The sequence below is a fragment of the Oryx dammah genome, unplaced genomic scaffold (genome assembly GCF_014754425.2).
Source record: "Oryx dammah isolate SB20612 unplaced genomic scaffold, SCBI_Odam_1.1 HiC_scaffold_10, whole genome shotgun sequence".
In the NCBI taxonomy this organism is placed as follows: Eukaryota; Metazoa; Chordata; class Mammalia; order Artiodactyla; family Bovidae; genus Oryx; species Oryx dammah.
The window spans coordinates 18,817,302-18,834,964 of record NW_024070194.1 but is presented as its reverse complement, the minus strand read 5'-3'; positions in this window follow the sequence as shown (position 1 = coordinate 18,834,964).

Sequence of the window (17,663 nt, the reverse complement as noted above, 5' to 3'; positions counted from 1 at the left end):
TTAGAGCTAATAAACAAGTTTGGTAACATTGCAGAATACAAGATCAATATATAAAAACAAATTGTAATTCTATGCACTAGCAATAAACCATCCAATAATTAATTTAAGAAGAAAAATCCCTTTAGAATAGCATGAAAAAGAATAAAATACTTAAAAATAAATTTAACAAAAAGAGCATAAGATCTTTAAAACAAAAAGTAAAAATCTTTATCGAAAAAAATTAAAGAAGTTCTAAATAAATGAAAAACAGCCTGTATTCCTTGATCAGAGACTTAATATATTAAGGCAGCAATAGTCTCCAAACTAATCTACAGATTCAATGCAGACTCTATTAAAATCTCAAATGCCCCCCCTTTTTTTTTTTTAGAAATTGGTAAAATTCATATGGAAGTGCAAGAGATCCAAAATAGCTCACAGAAATATATTGGAAAAAAAGTTGAGGACTAACTTCTTGATTTAAAAACTTACTACAAAGCTACAATGATCCACAGAGTATTTTACTGGCATAACAACAGACATATAGATCAATGGGAAAGGACAGAGACTCCAGAAATAAACCCTTATATCATGGTCAACTGATTTTCTCCAATTTGCTAACATAATTCAATGGAGAAAGAATAATTTTTTTCAATACATGGTGCTGGGATGGCTGGATATCAACATGAAAAAGAATGAAGTCAGAATTCCAACCTTACACTAAAAACACAAATTAACTCAAAATGGATCAAAGTACTAAATATAAGCCATGAAACTCTTAGAAGAAAACGTAAGTATAAATATTGGCCTAAGATTGGGTGGTGATTACTTAGCTATAATACAAAATGTACAGGCAACAAAGGAAGATAATAGATAAATTGCACTTCATCAAAATAAAATACTTTGGTGCTTCACTCACACTATCAATAAAATGAAAACATATCGCACAGAATAGAGGAACATATTTGTAAATCGTATATCTAATAAGGATCTAGTATTGAGAATATATAAAGAGCTCTTATAACACAAAAATAAAAAGATAATCCAATATAAAAACAGGCAAAAAAATTGAATAAGCATTTCTTAAAGAATATATGTCAGTGGTCAAAAGCACATGAAAAGATGTTCGACATCGTGAATCATTCAGTTCAGTTCAGTCGCTCAGTCGTGTCTGACTCTTTGTGACCCCATGAACCGCAGCACGCCAGGCCTCCCTGTCCATCACCAACTCCTGGAGTTCACCCAAACCCATGTTGGAAATGCAAATTGGGGCTATACTGAGATACCATTTCACATCATCAAGAATGGCTAAAATTTAATGACAGACAATCAACCAATATTGGTGAGGATGTGGAGAAAGTGGAACCCTCAGACACTGCTGTTGGAAATATAAAATGGTACGCCTACTTTGGAAGATGTTGAACAGTTCCCAAAGAGTTAAATGTACTTTTCAATTGACTCAGCAATTCCATTCCTGGAATGTACTCAAGAGAATTGAAAATATGTCTACACAAATGCTTCTGTATAAATGTTCATAGCAGTATTGTTCATAACAGCCAAAGGGTGGAAACAATTCAAATATCTATCAGTTGAAGAATGGATAAATAAACTGTGGTGTGTTTCTACAACAGAATATTGCATAGCCATAAACATGAATGAAGTACTGATAATGTGCTACAACAAGGATAAGCCTTGAAAACATTATGATAAATGAAAGAAGCCAGTCACAAAGAAACACATCTTGCATGATTCCATTTACCTGAAATGTCCAGAATAGGAAATCCATAGATATAGAAAATATATTGGTGGTGCTTAGTGTTGGGAGGAGGAGGTGTTGAGAGAAAGTGACTGCTAATGGATACAGGGTTACTTTCTCGGGTAATGAAAATATTCTAAATTTGGACTATGATGATAGTTGCACAAGATAGAGAAAACACTGAATTGCATTCTTTAAATGGATGAATTTTATGGTATGTGAGTTATATCTCAGTGCAGGTGTACCTTGTTTTATTGTGTCTTGCTTTATTACACCTCATATATGTTGTAGGGTTGTGGGTTTGTGTTTCTTTTTTTTAAATTCTTTAATTCTCATAAAAGCTCCCCATGATGCTTTGTTGATGGACAGGAATAGCTATGCTAAGTCACTTCAGTCATGTCCGACTCTGTGTGACCCCGTAGACGGCAGCCCACCAGGCTCCCCCATCCCTGGGATTCTCCAGGCAAGAACACTGGAGTGGGTTGCCATTTCCTTCTCCAATGCATGAAAGTGAAAAGTGAAAGTGAAGTCGCTCAGTCGTGTCCGACTCCATCAGCCATAAGGATACATATATTCCTTCCCTCTTGAGTATCTCTCCCATCCCCACCCCATCCCTCTAGGTCATCACAGAGCACCAGACTGGGAGTTATTTTATACAGCAACTTCCCACTAGCTATCTATTTTACATATTGCAGTTTTTTACAAACTGAAGGTTTGTGGCAACCCTGCATTGAGCAAGTCTACCAGAGGCATTTTTCCAACAGCATTTGCTTACCTCCTGTCTTTGTGTCACATTTTTGTTAATTCTCACAATATTTCAACTTTTTCATCATTATTACATCTGTTATGGTGATCTGTGATCACTGATCTTTGACATTACTGTTGTAATTGTTTGGGGGCTCCATGAACTCTGCTTATATAAGATGGCAAACTTATTAAATGTGTGTGTGTTCTGACTGCTCCACCAACTGACTGTTCCTCTGTCTCACTTCCTTTCCTCGGGCCTCTCTATTCCCTGAGACACAGCAGTATTGAAATTAGGCCAGTAATAATCCTACAATGGCTTCTAAGTGTTTACATGAAAGGAAAAGTTGTGCATTTCTCACATGAAATCAAATTATTAGAAATTATTAAGGTTGGTGAGAAAGGCATGTTGAAAGCCAAAATAGGCTGAAAACTAGACCTCTTGTACCAAAAAGTTAACTAAGTTGTGATTACAAAGGAAAAGTTCTTAAAGGAAATTAAAAATGCTACTTCAGTAGCTCATGAATGATAAAGAAGTGAAACAGCCTTATTGCTGATATGGAGAAAGGTTGGTCTGGAGAGAGGATCAGACCAGCCACAACATTCCCTTATGTCAAAGTTTCATCCAGAATAAGGCCCTAACTCACTTCCCTGGGGGCTCAGCTGGTAAAGAATCTGCCTGCAATAGGGAGACCTGGTTTCGATCCCTGGGTTGGACAGATCCCCTGGGGAAGGGAAAGACTACTCACTCCAGTATTCAGGCCTGGAGAATTCCATGGACTGTATAGTCAAGGGGGTCGCAAAGAGTTGGATACACCTGAGCAAATTTCACTTTCACTCTTCAATTCTATGAAGCCTGAGAGAGGTGAGAAAGTTACAGAAGAAAAGTTTGAAGCTAGCAAATGTTAGTTCATGAGGTTGAGGAGAGAAGCCATCTCTGCAACATCAAAGGGCAAGGTAAAGCAAAAATGCTGATGTAGCTGTAGTTCAGTGGCTCTTTGTGACTCTATGGACCACAGCATGCCAGGCTTCCCTGTCCTTCACCATCTCCCGGAGCTCTATCATCCCCTTCTCCTCCTGCCTTCAATCTTTCCCAGCATCAGGGTCTTTTCCGAGTCAGCTCTTCATATCAGGTGGCCAAAGTAGTGGAGCTTCAGCTTCAGCATCAGCATCAGCATCAGTCCTTCCAGTGAATACTCAGGGCTGATGTAGAAGTTGCAGCAAGTTACCCAGATCTAGTGAAAATAAGTAATGAAGGTGGTCACACTAAACAAGTGGGCCTCCCCAGTGGCACTAGTGGTAAAGAATCTGCCTTTCAACGCAGAAGACACAAGAGACATTAGTTCCATCCCTGGGTCAGGAAGATCCCCTGGAGTAGGAAATGGTAACCCATTCCAATATACCTGCCTGGAGAATTCCATAGACATAGACAAAGCAGCACATACTAAACAACAGATTTTCCATGTGAATGAAACACCCTTTTATTGGAAGATGCCATCTAGGATTTTCATAGCTAGAGAAGAGAAGTCAATACCTGGCTTTAAAGATTCAAAAGGCAGGCTGACACTCTTGTTAGGGGTTAATCTACCTAGTAACTTTAAGTTGAAGCCAGTGGTCATTTACTATCCTAAAAATCTTAGGGCCCTTAAGACTATGCTAAATCTACTTTGCCAGTGCTCTATAAATGGAATAACAAAGCTTGGATGACAGTGCATCTGTTTACAACAGAGCTTACTGAATATTTTAAGCCCACTGTTGAGACCCACTTCTTTGGAATAAAAATTTTTAAAAAGATTCCTTTCAGAATATTACTGCTCATTAATGCAACTGGTCACCCAAGAGCTCTGATGAAGATAGACAATGAGGTTAATGTTATTTTCATGCCTGCTGACACAACATCCATTCTGTAGCCCATGGATCAAGGAGTCATTACAACTTTAACTTTCTTTATTTAAGAAATACTTTCCGTAAGCCTATAGTTGCCATAGTGGTGATTTCTCTGATGGATCTAGGCTAAGTCAATTAATAACCTTCTAGAAAGGAGTCATCATTCTAGATACCATTAAAGACATTTAAGACAAGGCTGGACTTTTCTGGCAGTCCAGTGGTTAAGAATCTATACTTCCAGTGCAGGGGGTGGGGTTCAATCCCTGGTCTGGAAACTAAGATTTCATGCCATTTGGCACAGTCAAAAAAGATACATGTATATTAAGGGGTCAAATAGCAACATCAACAGAAATTTGGAAGATGTTGATTCCAACCCTCATAGGTGACTTTGAAAAGTTCAAGACTTCAGCAGAGAAAGCAACTGCAGATGGTGTGGAAATAGCAAGAGAACTAGAGGTAGAAATGCAGCCTGAATATGGGACTGAGTTTCTGCAGTCAAGATAGCATGGTACTGGCACAAAAACAGAAATATAGGCCTCTTTCTATCTGTAAGTTTTCTTTGGAGAAATGTCTGTTTAGGTCTTCAGCCCATTTAAAAATATACATATTTATTTATTTATTTGACTGCTCCAGGTCTTAGTTGTGGGGTCTTTAGTTGTGGCATGTGGGATGTAGTTTCCTGATCATGGATTGAACCTGAGCCCTCTGTATTGGGAGCTCGAAGTCTTAGCCACTGGACCACCAGGGAAGTCCCTTCAGCCTGTTTTTTGACTGGGTTGCTTGTTATTTTTGGCATTGAGCTGCATGAGCTATTTGTATATTTTGGAGATTAATCCCTTGGTTGCTCTGTTTGCAAATATGTTCTCCTATTCTGAGGGTTGTCTTTTCATCTTGTTTATGGTTTCTTTTGCTATGCAAAAGCTTTAAAGTTTAATTAGGTCCCATTTATTTATTTTTGTTTTTATTTTCTTTGTTCTAGGAGGTGGGTCAAAAAAGATCTTGCTGCAATTTATGTCAGAGTGTTCTGCCTGTGTTTTCCTCTGGAAGTTTTTGTAGTGTCCAGCCTTACATTTAAGTCTTTAACCCATTTTGAGTTTTTGTTATAATGTTAGGGAGTATTCTAATTTCATTCTTTACATATAGTTGTCCAGTTTTACCAGAACTGCTTATTGAAGAGACTTTTTCTCCATTACATATTCTTGTCTGCTTTGTCATAGATTAAGTGATCATAGGTGTGTAGGTTTATCTCTGAGCTTTCTGTCCTGTTCCATTGAACTATATTTTTATTTTTGTGCCAGTATCCTACTGTCTTGATTACTGTAGCTTTTTAGTATTGTCTGAAGTTAGGGAGCCTGATTCCTCCAGCTCTGTTTTTCTTCCTCAAGATTGCTTTGGCTATTCAGGGTCTTTTGTGTTTCCATACAAATTGTAAGTTTTTTTGTTCTAATTTTCTGAAAAATGTCATTGGCAATTTGATAGGAATGGCATTGAATCTCTAGGTTGCTTTGGTTAGTATAGCCATTTTCACAATATTGATTCTTCCAATCTACCAACATAGTACCTCTCTTAATCTGTGTCATCTTTGATTTCTTTCATCCGTATTTTACAGTTTAATTTCTTTTTCTGGTCTTTTATTGCTAGTGTATCAAAATGAAATTAGTAGAAAGAAATAAATCATAAAAATCAGAGCAGAAATAAAGGAAATAGAAACAAAAGTAGCAAAGATCAGTGAAACTAAAAACTGGTTCTATGAGAAGATAAACAAAATAGATAAATTTTAGCCAGATTCATCAAGAAAAAAAGAGAGAGGACCCAGATCAATAAAATTAGAAATGAAAAAGGAGAAATTACAACTGACACCACAGAAACACAAAGGGTCATAAGAGGCTACTACAAGCAACTATATGTCAATAAAATGGATAACCTGGAAGAAACTGACAAATTCTTAGAAAGGTATAAGCTTCTAGGACTGAACCATGAAGAAATGGAAAATATGGACAGACTAATCACAAGTAATAAAATTGAGATTGTGATTAAAAACCTTCCAACAAATAAAAGTCCAGGACCAAATGGCTTCACAGGCAAATTCTATCAAACATTCAGAGAAGAACTAACACCTATCCTTCTCAAAATCTTCCAAAAAACTACAGAAGAAAACTCCCAAGCTCATTTTACAAGGTCACCATCACCCTGATACCAAAACCAGACAATGATATCACACACACACACAAAAAAGAGAAAATTACACACCAGTATCACTGATGAACATAGAAGCAAAAATCCTCAACAAAATAATAGCAACCAGAATCTAACAATACATTAAAAAGATCATACACCATGATCAAGTCGGATTTATCCCAAGGATGTAAGGATTCTTCAATATATGCAAATCAATCAATATGATACACCATGTTAACAAATTGAAGAATAAAAACTATACAGTCATCTCAATAGATGCAGAAAAAGCTTTTGACAAAATTCAACACCATTTATGACAAAAAGTCTCCAGAAAGTGGGCATAGAGGGAAACTACCTCAACATAATAAAGGCCATATATTGAAAATACACAGAAAATATAATTTTCAATGGTGAAAAACTGAAAGTACTTCCTCTAAGATCAGGAACAAGACAAGAATGTCCACTCTTGCCACAGTTATTCAATGTAGTTTTGGAAGTCCTAGCACAGCAATCAGAGAAGATAAAAATATAAAAGTAATCCAAACTGGAAAAGAAGTAAAGGGAAGTTGCTCAGTTGTGTTCGACTCTTTGCGACCCCATGGACTGTAGCTCACCAGGCTCCCCTGTTCATGGGATTCTCCAGTCAAGAATACTGGAGAGGGTTGCCATTTCCTTCTCCAGGGGATCTTCCCAACCCAGGGATCAAACCCAGGTCTCCTACATTGCAGGCAGACGCTTTAACCTCTGAGTCACCAGGGGCAGTAAAGCAATCACTATTTGCAAGTGACATGATACTATACGTAGAAAATCCTAAAGATGCCACCAGAAATGGCAGTGCTAATCAGTGAATTTGGTAAGGTTCCAAGATACAAAATTAATGAACTGAAATCTCTTGCATTCCTACACTGTGTACTCTCATCAGGTCATATACTCTTGACCTGATGGAAAAACTGAAGCTGGGACAGACTAAGCAGCTTGTCCGAGGTTCCACAGTTATCTGGTATGAAAACTGACACTAGAACTTAGGACTTCTGACTTTTGATCCTGAGTTAATGCTGTGAGAGGTGGCAGGAGTCATAAGTTGTAGAGGTAATGGGATTACTTGCAGGGTTTTTCTGAAAGTTCTTGTTCACCTCCCGAAGGAGAGGTAAAGCATCAGAAAAACAGTGGGATGAGTAACTCTGACCTTCTAGGGAGATGGTATGATTCTCATTTCTAGAAAGTTCTACACAGTAAAGAGTTAATAGAAGGTTTGACTTCCCTGGTGGCTCAGACAGTAAAGCATCTGTCTACAGTGTGGGAGACCTGGGTTCGATCCCTGGGTCAGGAAGTTCCCTGGAGAAGGAAATGGCAACCCACTCCAGTACTCTTGCCTAGAAAATCCCATGGATGAAGGAGCCTGGTGTCCATGGGGTCGCAAAGAGTCGGATACAACTGAGCGACTTCACTTCACTTTGTTGCCTGTGCTTATACATGTGAATATTTGTTCATAGCTATGTGACCTTGGCTAAGTCACACTCTGCCAAAAGAGAACTTAAATTTCTGAGTTACTTTCCAGCTCTGATAGCTAGAATTTTAAGTTCCTAAGTCCAGACAGCTGGCATTTGGGAACTGTAAGAGTTTTAGAAATCCCATTCTTTTTCCTGGAACAACCACAGAATGTTTGGCTTAGGCCTACCCATCAGTAGCTAGCCTACTGAAGGCCCAATTTGAGTTTACACAATAAGTAAACAAATCTGGAATAAATTTAAACTAGTAATGCCCTCATATATTCTCAAAGCCTCCTTCTGGGTAGTTTGGCTTGCAGTCTTCTCCCTCCTTTTAATTTAATTCAATATGTATGGTTTTATGGGTAAATGGAACAGAATAGAGAACCCAGAAATAAAGCCACTCACCTATGGTCAATAACCTTTGACAAAGGATGCAAGACGATCCAATGGGGAAAAGGCAATTTCTTCAGTAAGTGGTGTTGGAAAAGCTGGACTGCCACATGTAAATAAATGAAATTAGAATACTTCCTCGTGCCATACACAAAAATAAACTTAAATGGTTTGAAGACTTAAATATAAGAAAAGACACCATAAAACTTCTGTAAGAAGACATAGGCAAAACATTCTCTGATATAAATTGTAGCAATGTTTTCTTAGGTCAGTCTCCCAAGGCAACAGAAATAAAAGTAAAAATAAACAAATGGGGCCTAATCAAGCTAGCAGGCAGGTCTGGTTCAGTCTCCTGTGGGGTCAGTGCTCCTTTCCCCTCTGTTTCCCCCAGTCCTGTGGAAGTCTTGTAATCAAATCCTGCTGGCCTTCAAAGTCAGATTCCCTGGGGATTCCAGTCCCTTTGCTGGATCCCCAGGATGGAAAGGCTGACATGGGGCTCAGAACCTTCTCAACAGTGGAAAAATGTCTTTGATATTATTGTTCTCCTGTTTGTGGGCAGCTCACCTGGAGGGTATGGGATTTTATTTTATTATGATCACGCCCCTCCTACCATCCCATTGCAGCTTCTTCTTCGTCTTTGGACATGAGGTATCTTTTTTTGGTGGGTTCTAGTGTCCTCCCATCAATGGTTGTTCAGCAGCTAGTTGCAATTTTGGTGCTCTCCCAGGAGGAGATGAGCACACATCCTTCTATTCCATCATCTTGAACCAAGTGGAGATATGCAACCTTCCAGAAAAAGAATTCAGAATAATGTTGGTAAAGATGATCCAGGATCTTGGGAAAAGAATGGAGAAGATGCAAAAAATATTTACCAAAGACCTAAAAGAACTAAAGAACAAACAGAGATGAACAATGTACTAGAAGGAATCAACAGCTGGATGACTGAGGCCTAAGAACAGATTTGGGCTTCCCTTGTGGCTCAGCTGGTAAAGAATCTGCCTGCAATGTGGGAGACCCGGGTTTGATCTCTGGGTTGGGAAGACCCCCTGGAGAAGGGAACAGCTACCCACTCCAATATTCTGGCCTGGAGAATTCCATAGACTTGTACAGTCCATGGGGTCACAAAGAGTCGGACATGACTAAGCAACTTTCACTTTCACTTCCAAGAACAGATAAGTAACCTGGAAGATAGAATGGTGGAAATCAGTGCCACAGAACAAAACATTGAAAAAAGAATGAAAAAAGAAAATGAAGAAAGCCTAAGAGGCCTCTGAGACAAGAGTCCAATACATGATTGTTTGATGAATGAATAATGAGTGGATTGTGGATGGATATGATAGCATAAAGGCAAACAGGGTGAAGGAACACCATATGTTTGGAAAATAATAAATGGTCTGATCTGGCTGCTCTGAATATAGTCTACATAAATGTCTTGGGACATAAAATGGGTCATTTAAGTACCAGATTAAGAGCTCCATGCTGGGGACATTCCGTGGTGGCCCATTGGTTAAAAATCTGTGCTTCCACTGCAGGGTACTCGGGTTCGATCCCTTGTCGAATGCTGGGCAGCAAAGCCAATTTAAAAAAGAAAGGAAAAATGCCATGCTAAGAAGTTACACTTGATTCTACAGGCAGTAGTTAATTAGTTCCTCCTCTAGGGAAATCAAAATCACTGCAGTTGGTGACTGCAGCCATGAAAATTAAAAGACTCTTACTCCTTGGAAGGAAAGTTATGACCAACCTAGAGAGCATATTCAAAAGCAGAGACATTACTTTGCCAACTACGATCCGTCTAGTCAGGCTATGGTTTTTCCTGTGGTCATGTATGGATGTGAGAGTTGGACTGTGAAGAAGGCTGAGTGCCGAAGAATTGATGCTTTTGAACTGTGGTGTTGGAGAAGACTCTTGAGAGTCCCTTGGACTGCAAGGAGATCCAACCAATCCATTCTGAAGGAGATCAACCCTGGGATTTCTTTGGAAGGAATGATGCTGAAGTTGAAACTCCAGTACTCTGGCCACCTCATGCGAAGAGTTGACTCATTGGAAAAGACTCTGATGCTGGGAGGGATTGGGGGCAGGAGGAGAAGGGGACGACAGAGGATGAGATGGCTGGATGGCATCACGGACTTGATGGACGCGAGTCTGAGTAAACTCTGGGAGTTGGTGATGGACAGGGAGGCCTGGCGTGCTGTGATTCATGGGGTCACAAAGAGTCGGACATGACTGAGTGACTGAACTGAACTGAACTAGGGAAATCAAACACGCTTGTTCGTCCTTGTAGCCTTAGTAACTAAAACAGTGCCAGGAATTTAGAAGAAAGACAACAAATGGCTAGATGAATGAATAAATTGACATTTTTTGAGAAATGAAGTTATGTCATCCAGTCTTCTGCTTAGTTAATAGTAATAATAATCCCTTTTGTATACAGTTTTATCATTACAGAAACATTTTTATTCTATTATCTCATTAAAATTTTTGTTGATCTGCCAAATAAGTTTATTAGGAAAGAAGGGCAGGTATTATCCTCATTTCCTGGTGGATGTTATTATTCTCATTTCCTGATGGATGTTGTTATTCTCATTTCCTGGCAGATGTTATTATTCTCACTTGCAGTGTTCAGAATCCAAACTCTACTTCCTCTGATATCCCCTCGTACAGCTGAAGGACTGGTGTACGTGGACCTACATGTGACATCCCTCTTCTGGGCAGCCTCAGCCTTGCTCCACACTCACCAGACTCAAGATTTCTGTATATTCCCTCCTCAAATAGACTCAATTCTACAGTGCAGGGATATTTGACTGATTACTTAATGGAGAGCCTGGTAAAAACGATCATCATGCCATTAGCAGACACTTAATCAAATTCTCCTGTAGATATTTCTGTCCTTTTCCCCAAGATTCCACTCCCGAGCCATTAACTCATCTCTCTTGCTTCTCTTTCCTCTCAGAAGCCCTCTCCACCAAAATAAACCAGCAACAATTCTGTGTGTGTATGTACTTCCCAGGCAGTGGTAGTGGTAAAGAACCCGCCTGCCAATGCAAGAGACATAAGAGATGTGGGTTCTATCCCTGGGTTGGGAAGATCCCCTGGAAGGGTGCATGGCAACCCACTCCATTATTCTTGCCTGGAGAACCCCATGGACAGAGGAGCCTGGTGGGTTTCAGTCCATGGGTTTGCGAAGAGTCAGGCACAACTGAAACGACTTAGCATGGATTCCTTTCTACGAAACAGAAATCCTGTCACTTTTTTCCTTTAGTTTTTTAAAATTTCCTCAGGCATATCCGTTGGTCTCTCTCTCTTTTCTTTCTTCTTCTTTTTTGCTGCACCTTGAAGCATGTGGATTCTTAGCTCCGCAATCAGGAACTGAACCAGGGCTCTTAGCAGTGAGACCTTGGAGTCCTAACCACTGGACTTCCAGGAATTCCCTCCCGTGGTGTCTCATTCCATCCAGTAACAGGTGAAGAGGGAAGGATATTTGATCTGTGGAGCTCTAGAGAACAGATTTTAGAACTTCCCTGGGAGCTCAGAAGGTAAAGAATCTGCCTACAATGCAGGAGACCGAGGTTCGATCCCTGGGTCGGGACAATCCCCTGGAAAAGGAAATGACAATTCACTCCAGTATTGTTGCCTGGAGAATTCCAAGAAGAGAGGAGCCTGGCAGGCTATAGTCCATAGGGTCGCCAAGAGTTGAATAAGAGGAATAAATGTTACTGCAGTATAACTTTCTAGCAGAGCACTCCAATGAAAGAACTGGCAGCCTCACAAAGTAGGGAGCTCCCTGTCACTAAAAGCCTTCAAACGGGTCAGGTCTAAATTCTGATCTCCAAAATCATATGTGACAGCCCTGCATAGTTTCAAAGACAGTGATCCTATTCCCCCAAATCTTCTCTAAGTTAAACATCTCTTGTTCCCTCGAGGGTTTCTTACGTGATGTGGCTTTTTAGTATACTGGTATTATTTTTCTGAATTTACCGCAACTTGTCAATTTATGTGAATTTATTCCAAAAGTGCCTACTATGTTTTAGACACTATTTGAGGAGCTGGGACTGTAATAGAGAACAAAATCAAATCCCTGTCCTGTAGAACTTACTGTCGACTGCTAGGTAGAAACGCAAAAGAACATAGATGTAGAGAACAAATATATGGATGCTAAGTGGGGAAAGGGAGCTGGTAGGAGGAATTGGGAGATTGGGATTGACATATCTACACTACTGCTATTGTATACTAAATAGATAACTAATGAGAACATGTTGTGTAGCACAGGGAAGTCTACCTAATGTATTGTGGTGACCTAAATGAGAAGGAAGTCCAAAAGGGAAGGGATTTATATACACGTACGGCTAATTCACTTTGCTGAAACTAACACACCATTGTAAAGCAACTATACTCCAATAAAAATTAATTTATAAAAGAAACAGTAAAGGAGGTAAGGGACAGTAGTAAAGGGATAAGGAGTGCCAGGGGTGATGAGTTGCTGTTTTGTATAGCACAGTCAGGAATCTGTGCTGTTGAGCTGACTGTTGAGCTGAGATCTGAAGGAAGAGAGAGAATGAACCATCGCATGGCTGTGGGAGTAATCTGAGTAGACAGAGCAACTGCCAAAGTCCTGAGGGCTAAGTTTCATTTATTTGTGTGTGTTAGGAAGTGTGTTTATCTGGGGAGCGAGGGATATTGCCAAGGAGAAAAGAAGGAGCAGGATCACGAAGGGCCTTGGAGGCCAATTATAACTACTTTGATTTTTTTTTTTTTTATGCTGAGTGAGATGGGAAGCCATTGGAGGCTTTTGAGAAGAGGAGTGATGTGATCTGACTTTGCTTGAAGAGCGTCACTGTGGCTACCATGGCGAAGATAGAGCTCAGGGAGCAGAGACACACTCAGGGAGCCCCACAGACACATACACTCTTGTTATGAAGCTATGCTAAGATTATGGGTGAAAAACGATGGTGCCGTGGACCAGGGTGTGAAGAGAGATGGTGAAAGTACTCGGATGTTGGACATACTGTGAAGATAGAGGTGACAGAATTTACTGACAGATTGGATGCGACATGAGAGAAATAGAGGAATAAAAAAGTGACTAAGAAATGCAAATTAAAGGCACAATATGGGGCTTCCCTGGTGGCCCAGTGGTTAAGAATCCACCTGCCAGTACAGGGGACACCAGTTCAGTCCCTGGTCCAGGAAGATCTCACAGGCAGCGGGGAAACTAACCCCAGGCACCACGACTACTGAAGCCCTCATGCCCTAGAGCCCGTGTTCCACAAGAGATGCCACTGCAGCGAGAAGCCTGTGCACCGCAACTAGAGAAAGCCCGCGCGCAGCAACAAAGACCCAGCGCAGCCAAAAACTAATTAATTAATTTAATTAATTTTTTATAAAAAACATCACAGAGGAGAAAACAGTTTGGGGAACCGTGGGACAATATGTAAGAAAATTGAATTCACAGACAAAGAAAATACCAGATTCAGATGGTTTCACTGGCGAATTGTACCAAACACTTGAGGAAGTGTTTAGTAGACAAAGTGGTAGAGTTCTACACAAACCCTCCCAGAAAATAGAAAAGGAGCGACACTGTGCAACTCATTTTATGAGGCCGGCATTATTATGACACCAAAATGAAAAACAAACAAACAAAAAAAAGACATTACAGGGAAACTACAGACCAACATTCCACATGAACATAGACCAAAAGCTCTCAACAGACTATTAGCAAATCATATCCAGAAACATATAAAAAGGATCATAATTCACTATGAATCAGAGTTTACTCAAGGTAATTCAATGCTGATAGACCATCCAAAAATAAATTAATGTAATTCACCATGGTGACTTAGTCATGTCCAACTCTTGCGACCCCATGGACTGTAGCCTGCCAGGCTTCTCTGTCCATGGGATTCTCCAGGCAAGAATACTGGAGTGGTTTGTCATTTCATTCTCCAGGGTATCTTCCTGATCCAGGGATCGAACTCAGGTCTCCTGCACTGCAAGTAGATTCTTTACCCACTACCATAGTGACAGACTAAAACAGAAAAAAACACATGTTAATCTCAACTGATGGAAAGCATTAACAGAATTCAACATCTATTTTTCATAAAATCTCACAACAAACTAGGAATAGAAGGAAACTTCCCTAACCTAAAAGAAGGACATTCAGCAAAAGGGCATCATCCTTAAAGACTGAATGACTTCTCCCTAAGACTGAGAACAATATTCACTCTTGCCTATTCAATATTATCCAGAAAATTCTAACTAATGCAACAAGGCAAGGAGGAAAAAAGACACATGGATTGGAAAGGAAGAAATGAAACTGTCTCTATTAATAGCCAACGTAATTGTCTATATGGAAAACTCTATTAAATCTACAAAAAAAAGTTCCTAAAACTAGTTAATGAATTTGGCAGTCACAGGATACAAAGTCATAATATAAAAATCAATTATATGTTGGACTTCCCTGGTAGTCCAGTGGCTAACACTCTGAGCTCCAGATGCAGGGGCCCTAGGTTCGATCCCTGGTCAGGGAACTAGATCCCACATGCTACAATTAAGAGTGTGTATGCCAAAACTGAAGATCCTGCATGCCCCAACTATTAATAAGACATGGCACAGCCTAAATAAATAAAATTTTTAAAAAATTAATTATATGTCTATATACCGGCAATTGGAAAATTAATTTATTTTTTAAAATATTTATTTGGCTGCACCTTGTCTTAGTTGCAGCACTCTGGATCTTCAATCTTCATTGGGGCATGTAGGATCTTCTTAGTTGTGGTGTGTGGGATCTAGTTCCCTGACCAGGGATTGAACTCAGGCCCCCTGCATTGGGAGTGTGGGGTCTTAGCCACTGGACCACCAGGAAAGTCCCAACAAATTTAAGTAAATAATAATTTTCAGTTGCACCAAAATAATGAAAGTCTTAAGGGTAAATACAACAAAATATATGATGGATCTTTATGCTGAAAAACACATCAGTGAAGGAAATCAAAGCAATACAACATGTTCATTGATTGGAAGCCTCAATTTTGTTAAGACATCAATAGTTCCCCAATTGACATACAGACTCAACAAAATCCCAATCAAAATCCCAGCAGGAGTTTTTGTAAATATCAATAAGCTGACTTTAAAATTTATATGGAAAAGCAAATAAACTAGAAAGCTAAAACAATTTTGGGAAAGTAGAACAGTGGTGGAGAAATACCACTACATTGATAAACGTAGCATAGTCTGGCAAAAGCATAGATGCATAGATCGATAGAACAGAACAGGGAGTCCAGAAACAGACTGACACAAATCCAGTCAATTGATTTTTTTTACAAAAGTGTGATGGGAAAGATTACCTTTTCAACAAATGATGCTAGAGTAACTGGACTTTCTTATGTAAACGTGTGAACCTGACCTGTATCTTACACTTTCTATTTTTCAAATTTAACTGCAATGAATCTTGGACCTAAATGAAAACCTATGAGACTTTTAGAAGAAAGCAAGGGAGAAAAACCTTTGTCACCTTAGACAGAATTCTTAAATGCAAAATTAAAATTCATTAAAGGAAAACTTGATAAATTGGACTATAGGGCTAGAGACACCATCAGTGTGATCAGGGCTTAAGGGTGGGAGACAGTTTGGACTACAAAGGGTTAATAGATGGGCCTTTTTTTTAAAAGATATTTTTATTTTATGTATTTCTTAATTGGATGCATCACAAGCTGGAATCAAGATTGCTGGGAGAAATCTCAACGACCTCAGATATTTCAGAAATCTCAACAATCTTCACTGAAGGACAGGGAAGCCTGGCGTGCTGCCATCCACGGGATCAAAAAGAGTTGGACACGACTGAGCGGCTGAACAACAAATGTGGAATTCAGGTCTTAGTTCTCCAATCAGGGATCTAACCCGGGCCCCGCTGCAGTGGAAGCTTGGCGTCTTAACCACTGGACCACCAGGGTAGTTCCAATACATGTACATTTTTAGGGAATGATGAACCATTTTGTATTTTTACTGTAGTGGTTGGTTTCATGACGGTGCCTTTGTCAAAACTCACACAACTGTAAACCAAAAAGTCAACTGTACTGATAATAACTAAAATTAAGTTGTATATATGGATACATATACATTTATTATAAGAATGGATGGAGGTATATCTTTACGAATTTTTTAAGAAGATTTTCTCATGTTGCTATCAAGGCATATCTAGCAGATTCTGTATTTGTATAATTATTTTTCTTGAGACCAAGATTTGTTGTTCAGTCGCTCAGTTGTGTCCGACTCTTTGTGACCCCATGGACTGCAGAACGCCAGGCTTTCTTGTCCTTCGCCACCTCCTGGAGCTTGCTCACTCATGTTCATTGAGTCAATGATGTTATCCAACCACCTCATACTCTGTAGGACTGCCTTAATCCTTGTTAACTTTCCATTTTTTCTTATTCTGCAGAATCTAAAGCTTCATCATTTGGAATTTATTCTTTTTTAAAAAAAATTTTTGTCTGAGAAGCATTGACCAGTGATCAATCTTAACTCCTTGACCAGTGATCATACCTATGCCCCCTGCATTGGAAGCATGGAATCTTAACCACTGGACTGCCAGGGAAGTCCCTAGAATGTATTGTTTTTGAGTTGTTGTTTAATCGCTCAGTTGTGTTCAACTCTTTGCAACCCCATGGACTGCAGCACTCCAGGCTTCCCTGTCCTCCACTATCTCCTGGAGTTTGCACAAATTCATGTCCATTGAGTCGATGATGCCATCCTACCATCTCATCCTCTGTCACCCGCTTCTCCTCCTGCCCTCAATCTTTCCCAGCATTGGGGTCTTTTCCAATAACTCGGATCTTCACATCAGGTGGCCAAAGTATTGGAGCTTCAGCTTCACCATCCATCCCTCCAATGAGTATTCAGGGTTAATTTCTTTTAGGATTGACTGGTTTGATCTCCTTGCTGTCCGAGAGACTCTCAAGAGTCTTCTCCAACACCACAGTTCTAAAGCATCAGTTCTTCGGTGCTCAGCCTTCTTTATGGCCCAACTCTCACATCCATACATGACTGCTAGAAAAACCATAGCTTTGACTATATGACCTTTGTCAGCAAAGTGATGTCTCTGCTTTTTGATACACTGTCTAGGTTTGTCATAGTTTTTCTTCCAAGAAGCAAGTGTCTTTGTCAAATTCCTAAAAAAGTAATTAGTGAATTAATTTCTTTTTTTAAAAAAAGAAAGCCCAACTCCTATTATTGGGGGCAGTAAAATAACACACTGCCTG